This window comes from Camarhynchus parvulus, chromosome 1A, assembly GCF_901933205.1.
Source record: "Camarhynchus parvulus chromosome 1A, STF_HiC, whole genome shotgun sequence".
NCBI classification, from domain to species: domain Eukaryota; kingdom Metazoa; phylum Chordata; class Aves; order Passeriformes; family Thraupidae; genus Camarhynchus; species Camarhynchus parvulus.
The window spans coordinates 4609813-4621621 of record NC_044586.1 but is presented as its reverse complement, the minus strand read 5'-3'; the positions used below and the strand labels follow the sequence as shown (position 1 = coordinate 4621621).

The window sequence follows — 11809 nt, the reverse complement described above, 5'->3', positions numbered from 1 at the left end:
TTTTTTAAAATTTAAATTTGTTTTTGGCACTTTGGTTTGGTTTTTTTTTTCCTCCAGAAAGTGAGCTCACAACTCCAGAGATGACCTGGAACAATGAAAACAAGAGGCTTTGATTGGGTCCATCAGCCTCTAGTGTGGCTCTACATGGTACAAGGACTCAACCTTCAGCCAGTTTGGGAAGAAAGGATGAGAAAAAGCACAGAAAACAGGGGAGGAGGGTAAGTGTGGAAGGTAGAGAGCAGCCAGGACTGGATATTGAGCTAAAAAATCAGTGGTAGGGGAAGTCTTACCAGCAGCCTAGGCAAAAAGAAAAAAAATATCAGAGGAAGAATATAGCATACTTGGAAAGGACACTGGCCAGAGCAGGCTTTGGTTTTGTTAGTTATGGACAGGAAACTCACAGCCAAAGGTGGCTTGGAAGAGAAGGAGCACGTGGATCAAAGAAGAGGAAATGCCATAGTGTATTCACCAAGGCTCTGCCTACTGTTGAATAGCAGTGGGAGAGCAGAGCTTTTTGTGCTTGAATAAGAAGTTTAAAGAAGTCTTTTAAGAACAGTGTAAGAATCTAGAAAAAGGAAACAACCTGAAGTGATTGTGGGCAGCCCCTAGCATCCTGGGATAAAAAGAACAATGTAAGAGAAAACACAGTCCAACAGAAATAATGGGGACGATAGAGGGAGCCAAATTAATTCAGAAAAACATTAGGCAAAATTGGTACCGTAGCTCTTCTGACAAAAAGAGAGATTAGGAGTCTTCATTTAAAGTTCACAAAGCTCTTAGCAGGGTAGAGAGTGGGGATACTACAAAGCTGTTTGACCCAGTGTCAAGAACAAGCAAAGATGCAGCAGTAAGATAAGCCACAGCTGGACATTGCAGGAATTCAGGGAGGAATGTCAGCACGGAGCAAGACAGAAATGCAACATAAACTCCCCTTACATGGCCAGGGCACCAAAAGTTAGCTCCATGGAAGAACTGGGCGTTAGGTAATGCTGTAGAATTCTGTAACTAGCCCAGAGGAAAGTGTGCCTGAGGCTTTGTCACCTCTAGATCTTTCACACAGAACTGCTGATGTTTAATAGTGATCCTGCATGCTGACGCAGTGCCCTGAGCTGGCCTGCCCTCTCCTCTCACAGTTACTGCAGGGAGCTGCAGCTGGCTCAATCCAGTGCAGGCAGACACAATACACAAGAGATCAGATTCTGTCTTGCTCAAGACCAAGTCTTGCAGTCATTGTGCCTTGAAACACAGGCAGGGTTTCAGTATAGCATGTTGGACTCCTTCAAACAATAAATGGACCAAGTCAAAAGCTTTTAGGGAAAACAGATGCAAAGGCTGAACTTAGAAAGATAACTAATGAACCACTTAAAAAATAGAGTACATTTTGGCAAAAACCTTGGTGAGGGAGGCATAGGAAATCTATTTTCTGTGTGCAGCTTACAGCGAAGGAAAGCAAGGTCTGTGTCTGAAGAAAAATCAGGGGTCTGATGACACCTCATGTGCCATCCTCTCAGCCATGCCATTTCTCAAGTGACCCTCACAGGCCCCCAAAGAGCACAGCAGTTGCCACACCAGATGAGCCTGGTAGCCTTCCTAATCCAGTCTTCTCACTCCAGCAGTTGCTACCCTCTGATACTTCAAAGAAAGGTGCAAGAAACCCCATAGTGGACAATTATAGAATAACCCGCCCACAAGGGAAGTTTTTCCCTAATCCCTCACCATCAGTTAGTGGTTATATTGTGCCTTGAAGCCTGACAGTTTATATCCCTTCTAAAATTTATTTATATCCTGTCTAATGTGACCATGAATGTTCTTGGTATCCATATAAATGTCTAATCCTTTTCTGAATCCTGCTAATCTCCTGGCCTTAATGAAACCTCGTGGTAACAAATGCCATGTGTTAATTACACATGGTACAAATATTTCCTCGCACCATTTTAAATTCGCTTCCTTCCAATTTCACTGGGTATCCCTTGATCCTGCAATAGGAAAAAGGGCAATGAAATTAGAGCTTGTTCATTCTTGCTGAGCCACACTGCTGCTCCTTGATTTGTTTCTTCTCTAAACCAGCTTGTTCCCATCCTCAGCCAGTTTTCCCTGGTCAGGCTGAGACACAGCACAGGGCTTATACCTTCATCTTACTCTCTGTTGATATGTTCATTTTGAGTGGAAAAAGGGAGAGGAAACCCTGGAGATCTCAGAAGTGCACGCTGAAATCAGACTGCTTTATGTCAGCAGGTGTTAGGATGGCACTGAGTGATGCCACCAGCCTTTCCCTCCAGGTCAGAGACAGAGCAGGCAACCTGCAATGTGTGAACCTGAATCTGCAGCCTGAACCCTCGGAGCTTCAGGCTGCTCCTGGAAGGGGATATCGCTGTCCCACTCCAACTCGGGCATTTCACTGCTTCCTCGCATCCACGCTAGTTAAGACCAGGCTGTGGGATTAGCGCAGTCCTGAAGGAGTTGCCCTCAGCCACAGCCTAACCCTGCACATCTCTGCTTGGCCATGACTGTGGTTGAACTCCGGTTTCACGCTGGTTTCACTGGAGCTAAGCTTAAGCTGAGGCAGAGCTGTGCACAGTGATCCTTGGCAGCTGTTTCGAAGCTGGACTGTGGTGCCCACAGAGAGCTTGTCAGGTGCTGCAGTGACAGCACCCGAGGTCACAGCTGCTCGGTGTTCCACTGGAACTCTGGCCCATTAACGCAGCTCCACAAGCAGGTAACTAATCCCTATTTGTCGCTGAACGTTTTCCCGCAATACCATTCAAAACAGGGCAGCGTTGCTCTTCATTTCCGAGCCGGGAGGAACGGGGGTACCGGGAGTGTGGGTGACACGCAGAGCTGTCCCCGGGCACCGGAGCGCGTCCGGCTCCTCGTGGCAGCCTCATGCGGACAACAAGAAGCGCCGCTTGGGCTCCCTCACTCAGAGGCACGAAGTGGGAGCAGAAACACTCGGGGATTCCCAGGGGTTCGCTGCACCAGGAGCCATCCCCGGCAGCTCCCGGTGCCAGCCAAGGGACCGGCACCGGGACCGGGACCGGCGGAGCCGCCGCGTGGGGAGCGCCCCGCCCATAGCTCTAGCCCCGCCCCGATGGGCGTGGCCAGGCGGGCGCCGGGGGCCTGTTGTTGTGGTGAGCGCGGGCCCCGCCCCCTCCTCGTGCACGGCAGCGCGCCGCCCCGCCCTCACGCCTTTTGTCCCCGCCCCGCCGGGCCCGCTCCGCCCCGCCCCCCGCCCGATCGCGCCTTCCCATTGGTGCTCCCTCCCCCGGGACACGCCCCCCACGCGCGGAGTCCCGCCCCGCCCCGCGCGGCCCCCCTCGCGCCCATCTGTTCCCGGCGGCGCGGCCGCTCCTGCGCGGGGCGCGGGCGGGGAGGCTGAGGGCGCTGAGGGCGATGAGGATGGGCCCGCGCAGCGGCGGCCGCCCGCGGTAGGGGGCAGCGGCAGCAGCAGCGCCCCCGCCGGCCCTGAGCCGCCCCGTGCGCGGGCGGCAGCGAGGGGCAGCGCGGGGCCGCCGGGGGCGGCCGCTGAGCGGCGTGGCGCCGGGGGGCGGGCGGGGCCGCAGCGCCGAGCGACGGCGGCACCACACGCAGCCGCCCGCGGAGTGAGGGAGGCAGCGACCGAGCGGGCGGACGGCGGCCACGGGAGATGTGCCCGGAGGAGGACGGCGGCTGCGGCGGCGGCGGCGGCGGCAGCGTAGCCGGCACCGGTGGCCCCGAGGAGGCGGCTGCGGTGGCGCTGGACGAGCTCCGCTCCTGGTGGGAAGTCCCGGCCATCGCGCACTTTTGCTCGCTCTTCCGCACCGCCTTCCGCTTGCCCGACTTCGAGATCGAGGTGAGAACCCCGCGGGCGCCGTGCCGCGTCCCGCCGGACAGCCCGCGGGCTGTGTCCGTGCCGCCGCTCCCGCTGCGCCCCCGCTGCCCGGCGGGTCCCTCACGCCTCTCCCGCTGCCCCGCGATGCGGCGGGGGCACCCCCGGCTCCCGGAGAGCCGCTGGACTCCGCCGGGATGCGGCGCGGGGCGTTCGCTCCGCTCGCGGCGGACCCGGCAACTTCTCCGTCCCTCCCGGGCGCGTTCGCAAACTTTGGGCGCGCCCGTCCCGGGCGGCGGCGGGCAGGAGCCCCCCGGCTCGGCGGGCGGCGGGGCGCACGGCGGGGGGCGCAGCGGGGCCGGCCCCGCCGGGCCGCATTGTTCCGCCGCCGGGCCGGTGTCCGCACACAAAGGTGGCGGGGGGACGGACGCGGCACGGAGCCCGCCGTGGGTCCCCCGTGCCCAAAATGGTGGCGGCGAGAGGCGGGCCCGGCCCGGTGACCCCCCAGCTCCCCCGGGGGTACCAGCCGCTGCTCTCGGGGGGTTCGCCCGGCCCGCTCAGCTGTGCCCGGGCCGGCTCCTTTTGTTGCGGGTGGGGGTCCCCACCTGGCCGGTGCCGCCGGAGGGTCCTGCCGAGCCTTTCTTGCGCATCCCGGCGAGGCCGGAGGGCTCCGCGGGGCACCGCGCCGTTCATTGTGCGGCTCCGCGGAGCCGCCGGGCATCGACGGTGCCTTCACCGCCGCCCCGGTGCCCCAGCGAGGGAACGCTCTCGGCTTTCGCACCTCCTGACCCGTTTTCCCTTGTAACTTTCTCGTGTGGCTTGTTTTGGTTTTAGTTTGTTTGGTTTTTGGTTTTTTTTCCTGCTTGATTTCAATTCTTATTTTCGTGTGCGCCGCTAATGTCCCGTAAATATTTTGCGCGCCGGCTACAAATGTTACAAACAAAGTGTGTCCTGGTAGGAAATCTTTTGTGCTTGCTGTGAAAAGCTATTCTTGCCAGCGCGTTGGCAATAAACCGGGTGAATAACGTGGTGGCGTGTGTTTTTTAAAGACAGTAATTGCCCCGTGAATGCGAATTCCAAAGATGCTTAAAAGTTCAGTGGGATGCGCGAAGCCCTAAAGAGCAAAACTCCTCGAGCAGGATGTGGATTTCTGAAGAGGGGGAATCCCTTATGCGGTACGAAATCTTGAAAGGGGATAAGATCTCTCAATGATGCAACTTCTTGCGAAAGAGAACTCCCCTCCCCCTCCTATTGATGCCAAACCATTAAAGGGGGAGGCTCTCCGGGCCCAGCAGCGTAAAGTCTTGAAGGAACCTGAATTTACAATGATAAAAGGGCCAAGGCACTAGCCTTTCACCTTTGGAGGCAATTAGCATCTGGCTTGCTTCACAAATGAAGTAAATGTGGGCTCCCCTTTTGCTTCCCGGAGCACGCTTAGGCTGGGGGAGTTAACATCATCACTCGGAACAAATTAACTTGCTTTTTTGGGGGGGGATACCCGGGAGGAGGAGGAGGAGTGCGGGCACGTTGGTGCTGGGGGTGTTGCGGAGCAGAAGCAGCACACCGAAAACATTATCCAAAAAAAACCCTCCGTGCACGTGGATGGCCGGCAGCCCTTGGCAGAAATGGGGTTTAAAGCATGGCGTTTGTCCGAGGGTCGGTGGAAATTGCGGTTAAAATCGGGATGCTGCCAGAGGACGGATGCGGCTGTCAGAGCTCTGCTCCTTTCGGGCACGTGGAGTAAATCTCCTTCTCCGGCAGCGTGAGAGCAGCTCAGCACAAGCAGTTTCAAAAGTTGCTGTTCCTTGAAGCTCACCCTCTCCTTACCTCTTGCCTGGTGTGGTTGTTCCACTCTCACCGCTGGTTTGGGGATATCTGGGAACAGATCTTTGCACAAAGAGCTTGCTCATGTTTTGAAACTAATTTCATGTTTTGAAACCAATGGCCAGCGATGGGAGTTGCACTTTTTACTAAGAATATTGCTCTGTGTGGTTTTTTCTTTTTTTTTTGTTTGTTTTTTTTTTATTTTATTTGTGCTTTATTTAGCTGCATAAAAAGGATTTCTTCCACGGTTTTGGACCTAATAATACCAGTCCCCCTTCTGGCTGGTCTCACTGCTACCTCTGAGAGAGACATGCTTGAGTTTCAGGGGTGTCTGAATAAAATGGAGGTGGCTGTTCTTCTAGGGGTTTGTGGAGATGCCAGGATTCAAAACACATTTTAGGGGGAAATAAAACCATAGCTATCCATCAAAAAGTGAATCTGTGCTCATGTGTGAATGATGTTGTCTTGCTTTAGCTTTGGTAATTGTGGAGAGGTGTGCTTAGGGCTGAACAGTGTATTGGAGTATGCCTCTTCCTTCTAAAGTTACTGCCCGTCATGAGGAACCCTGGGGTGATTGCCCATTTGTGCACAGAGTGAAACGGGTGCTTGGAGTGAATCTGTGAATGCAGAAGGAAAAATGGAGATCTCAAGCTCAGAGGGTTTCAGCTGGAGGATGCTCTTGCTCACACCCCTTGAGCTTCACAGCTAATGTTTGTCCAGTGTTTCCAAGGAATGGTCTTACAGTGGATGCAGCTGTCTCTTCTTGGATTTTCTCTTCTTCCTAGGAGGTGTGAGCTCCTCTGAGCTTAAATTCTGCCTGGTGGCGATTTTCTTGCTGTTTTTCTGATAAGAGTGTATCTCCAGGGGGGACTTTGGTGCTAAACTCATACAATATCCCTACAAAAGGCAGAAGTTTTAATTAAGCCTTAATTCTGCCTGAAACAAATATCCCCTGCTCTCACTCTCCCTCCTGTTTCAGCAGGTGGGCCAGGTTAAGATTTCACTGCTACCATCCCTGCAGTCCTCAAATGAGACAAAACCTGATCTTCCAATTTGTGGTCTTCTGTTGGTCACTTTAAAAAAGCTCTGGGTATTTTTTGTTTTTTCTTCCCACCATTCCCTCCCTGCCCCTTCCCTCCTGATATTTTTTTCCTTCTGGTGGGTTTCTCCATAGCTAGCTGGAAGGCTCTGTAATGGTAGACCATCTGGACCTATCCCTCCTGTGCTGAGCAGATTTGCTGAGGGTATTTGAGAAGTTTGGGGCCTTTAGTAGTTTAGAGAGGCAGAATGAAGCTCTTCTTTTTTTATTTTTTTCCCTCCCTTTTCACTTCTTAAATGTAAGCCCTTTACTCTCTTCTTATTGGCTCGAAAGAAAGTGAACCTTCCAGGCTTCCAGATGTGGGGCTGCCATCAGCAGCTGGATGGCAGAAACCTGGGGAGCAAATGTTTTCATTTTCTTTTTGCTGGACCTGTGCATAGCCAGAGACTGCAGGGAAGGGGTGTCCGAGGAGAAAGAGGCACATCCATCAGGCTGGACTCTGGGCATTGTTTGGGGAGGGGGTGGGCACAGCTGGCCCTCAGGCTGGCTCTGGCAGATGCAGGCGCCTGGGCTCCTCTTTTTAAATCTCTGCTGCAGCAGCATCACCCGGCAATGGGCTCAGGAGGGGTTCAGCTACCGCCAGCAGGTCAAAAGTTCAGTGGGACAGAAGCGGGTGCTTCGGGACGTGTTCAGCTTCATGCTGTGTTTTTACATGGATCTGAGGATGGCAGAGAGCACTTCTGCCTTCTGGGGTGGGTTGGCTGCTTTTTTTTCCTTCCCTTCCTCCCCTTTTAAATGGCTGCCTTGTCAGCCATCTGCTGTACAAAACTTGCGTGCTACTTCAAAAGTGGTCTTTTGGTTCTGTTGGCTTGGTTGTCATGGCGTATTTCTTGGTGGTTTGTAAAATCACAGAATCACAGAATGGGTAAGGTTGCAAGGGACCACATTGAGTCATCTGATCCAGCCTCCCTGCATCACACTAATCTGCATCAGGGAGTTTGTCCTTACTGGAACAGCAGCACTGCAGCAGGAGGAGGTGTGGCTGTGTGGGGCACGTCAGGTTTTTTTGGTTGTCTTTGCCTTGATGGACAGAAAGGATGCTTTCCACAGTCAAGTTAGTGCAGGTGATGATAGCTAGTGATTTGTTTCCCTCTTCAAGACAGGACTGTAATGTGGGACACCTCTCGTGTCAAAGTATCTCCTGGCCGTGTGCCTTTCCCCTGTGCAACTGAAATGTCCTCCTGGCAGCTGTGGGGGTTGTTTGTATCAAAAATATTGGGAGAATATTTAACGTTTTCAACCGTATTTCAGCACAGCTTGAAAACGCTGGACAGGAGCCAGTGTGGCACGGCCACCCAGCTCTTTGGCATGTGCTCTCAGGAGCTGTGGACTCCAACATTTAGGAGCTTCTACCTGGGTAGGTCGAGGGGGGGTTGGCTTTCCAGAACGTGCTTGAAAATAGTCAAAACATTGTTGTTAACTTAGTTTATTTGGAAAAGGGGAAAAAGCCACATTACACAGGGAAAACATAAATCTTTTCCTGTGGTTTTTAAAAGCACCTTTGGGCAAATTGCCTCTGCTGTTAACTTCACTGCAGCTTTAAGATGCTTTTCCTTGCCTCTTGCCCCTTCCTAGCACTTCAGGCTCTGGCTCTGCCTTTAAGTACATTCCTCCCGCCCACAGGCAGGGAGGGCACTGCTGCTCTTGCCCACCTTTTTCCTTCTCTAGTGTGGTATCTCCGTGCAGGTCCTTGAACAGGCTCCTTCTGTCAGGAATATTATGTGGCTGTTAGAAACCAGCAGCTGCTACTGCTCCCCTGGGTCCCCCAGCAGGAGGAAGAGTGTGGAGAGAGGGAGAGCTGGAGAAGGAGAGGGCAGAGAACAGGCTTTCTTCTATCTGTGCAAGCCAGATACAGCTTTAAAAGGAAAAAAAAATTAATGTGTTAAGCAGTGTGATAGAATTTTCATGCTTTGAAAGGAATTTTTCCTAGTGAGGGCAGGATGGCTAAATATGCTCTGACCTCCGCTGTCGTATCATGATAAGTCCTGCTGAAAATTCTCTGTGAGTCCCCTTGCTCTGCCCTTTGGGCGTGTCCCTTGTGATCCATGACACCAAAATGGCACAACCTTCCTGTTCTGTCAGTGGCTTGTACGGGGTTAATTACACAGACAGTGGGGTTTGGTACCCAGGTACAGCCTCCACCCCTCCGTAGCTATTTGGGTCTGGTGCTGCATTCTGGTTGCCATTACAGCAGCATATACAACATCTACTGGTGCCTCATCCTGCTCTGTGGTAGTTGAGATGGTGGTTTCTGATCAGAAGAATTTAAAATCTAAGCAAGATCAACGCAGCAAGAAGGTGCTGCAAGCTGATGAAAGTGTTGGTGAATTCGTGAAGGTCAGCTCTGTTCACTGAGGGTAGTTCTGAGTTTAAATACCTTTTCAGTAGGATAGTTCAGTCATTGGGATGTCCATCCCTCCTGCCATTTGCCTGATCACAGTAGGCAACATTAAAGTGGAAGGGAGTGGACAGGGACTGAAGCAACAGTGAACAATAGATCTGCTGGCTAAAACTTTCCTCTCATGTGAAGCACCTTGCTTTAGAAAAAAACACATTATCTGAAGAAAGGTAGGGTAACTGGCAGTGCAGGAAGAGGTGCTGTACAGACAGTAGACAGGGTTGGAAAAGATTATGGAATTCACATATATGAAAATACAGTGTTGGTCCTGTTGTGTGGAGAGACCCATTTATGGACCACTGTGTGAATTTGGGTTGTACGCTAAGGTCACTCTGTGATGGCTCTGCTTCCCCTGGGCAGCATCAGCTTCATCAGAGCAGAGGATGTGAGCTGAGTGTTTGTTGTTTAAAAAACCAAACAAAATCAAAGACCAATACTGGTTTTATTCTTCTTTCTACCTGTCCCATCTGCTGTTTGGTGCAGTCGCTGCAGTGCCCCATCCCTCTCCCCATGTTTGTTCCAGCACCACTTCTTGCATTGCTGCTTTTGCTGTCTTAGTTATTCTGTGTGCAATAGAATCGTTAACACTCTACATGTCAGTGCTGGGCTCTAGAGTTCATTGAGATTAATGGAGGGGGAGGCAGAGAGATACTTCTCAGAGCTGTTGTTTCAAGTGGTCTGCAAATTGGAAAGCAGTTTCCATTTCAAATGCAAGTCACATCTTTCCCAACTGTAGATCTTAAACTTTTACACAAGTGTTTACCTTTTATATAATGATACTCTAGTGTAATTGGATAAAAAAAAAAAAAAAAACCACCAATAAAACACCAAACAAAAAAACCCCACACCAAAAACAAACCAGAAAAAACCCCAAAATAACAACCACAACAAAAAAAGGAATAGGTAGTTCAGGAGGCTGATACATGAGTTAAAATGTTATCTTAAGCCTGTGAAAAGAAACAAGTGGTGACTGCACGAAGCCAAAGGGTGTCTGAACAATGGATAAGGAAGGTTATTTTGACAGCAACATTTTGAATGGATCTGAGTTAGGTGACAGGGGAGTTGGGGAATGACTGTAGCAGTAGAAGGCAGAAGGGAAGGAGGAGCACGATAAGAATTTCAGAGATTTGATGGAGCACATGGAGCCTGATATTACAGATTTTATGTGGTGTTAGTATAGGCAATTCTTCTGCTGGCACAGCTGACACAGAAAATCATGCCTGGTGTTAGCTGAAGTGTTTGTGTACCCACAAGTTTAACAGTTTAAGCTGAGTTTATTTTCAGACCGATTTAAGATAATCAGGTGCAAGTCTTTCCCCACTAGGAAAAAGAACATAATAGTTGTGCAGGAACTTAAATATGACTTTGCAGTTTGCTTTGTTTGAGAAGACTCGAGTACTACAAACAAACCTGTGCCAATTCAACCAACCAATTTTAAACTTCTGCACAGTGCATCTAAATCGGTCCTTAAAAGTTTTTCCTTGTGGAATTTGCTCTAACCAAAGCAGCTAAAAGTAACACCTATAAAGTGTTGCAGCTTTATATGTAGACCTGCTTAACTGTGGTCTTTCTCTCCCAGTGCATAATGCCGGCAGAGCTGTGCCATTCTGCCCCTGGCATCTGTTAAGTGCCTGCATGAAGGGTGAAGAATTAACTTTTGTAATGGCAATGGATGCTTTCATAGACTTCTTTCAGGCAAAAATCTCCTCCAGAAGAGAGCTATGGGTAGAAATGACAACAGCCAAGGAGTTAAAATTCCTGAATTAAAAAGTTTATCATGTAAACATTAATGTAGGTATGTATGAATTTTTTTAAATCCCCCCCCCCCCCCTGCTCCTCGTTACCAGAAGCAACAGCATCTGCTGTGGTGGTGGGAACAATGCAGCCTAGTGATTCCTCCTTCCTTACAGTAGAGAATCCTGTTAAACACACAAGGCTGTGCCTCAGAGTGTATCCTTTCAGCAGGCTTGTTCCTTTTAATGGGTGCCCATTCCTGGGGTCTCCATTGTTTCACCAACAATAGCACTAGGGGCAGCTGATTTGGTTGACAGAAAATGCGTTAATTTAACAGATCTATTCCCTTTAGCCGGTCTCCTTCCTATTGTGCCCCAGTTCTCCCCCAGTTCCTGGGGAGGAGGGCCTCGGGAGCAGGGTCTGTTAGGTGGAAGGCTCCTGCAATTAGGAGGGGTTTGCAGCCTTTTGTGCGAGGAACAGAAAACAGCTGATGGGGAGAAGTGGGGAGAGTGCAGTTTGCTTACTGCCAGAACACTCATTTTTCTGCTTTTTGGGGAGGGCTTTACAGACTACCTTTGCAAGGGAGGGGGGGAAGAACTCGACGCTAGGAGCTGATGGCAGTCAAGGTCTTTGCTTTGCTCTGAGGTGGTCTTGCAGCCCAATGTGGCAACGCCTTTCAGTGCTGGCTCAACTTCTTGACAAACTCTTTATATACTATAAATGCTTAGCTAAAACACCAGCTTTCCACTGAAAAAGCAAAGCTGCTGGTATTATCCATGGTAGGAGTGCAGAGAGCTGGCTGGGGGAGGCAGTATGTAAAGTTAACACCAAATTACTTGAAACATGAGGGGCATAATGGTCCTCAGGGACCCCTGTCCTGGGCTGGGCCACCAGTTTGGTGTGGTTTTAGGGCTGGTCTGGTTTAAACAGTGCAGGCTCTTCACCCTTG

The 11809-nt window shown here is 51.0% G+C and overlaps 1 protein-coding gene across 1 annotated transcript in view; it reads left to right on the top strand.

The window, feature by feature from the left end:
* The first annotated feature begins 3646 nt into the window (after positions 1-3646).
* LOC115910068 (cat eye syndrome critical region protein 2) overlaps positions 3647-11809 on the top strand; it is a 93672-nt gene continuing 85509 nt past the window's right edge. The window contains exon 1 of the mRNA XM_030959888.1: positions 3647-3829. The gene's annotated coding sequence lies outside the window, so the exon portion shown is untranslated. The remainder of the gene's footprint in view (positions 3830-11809) is intronic.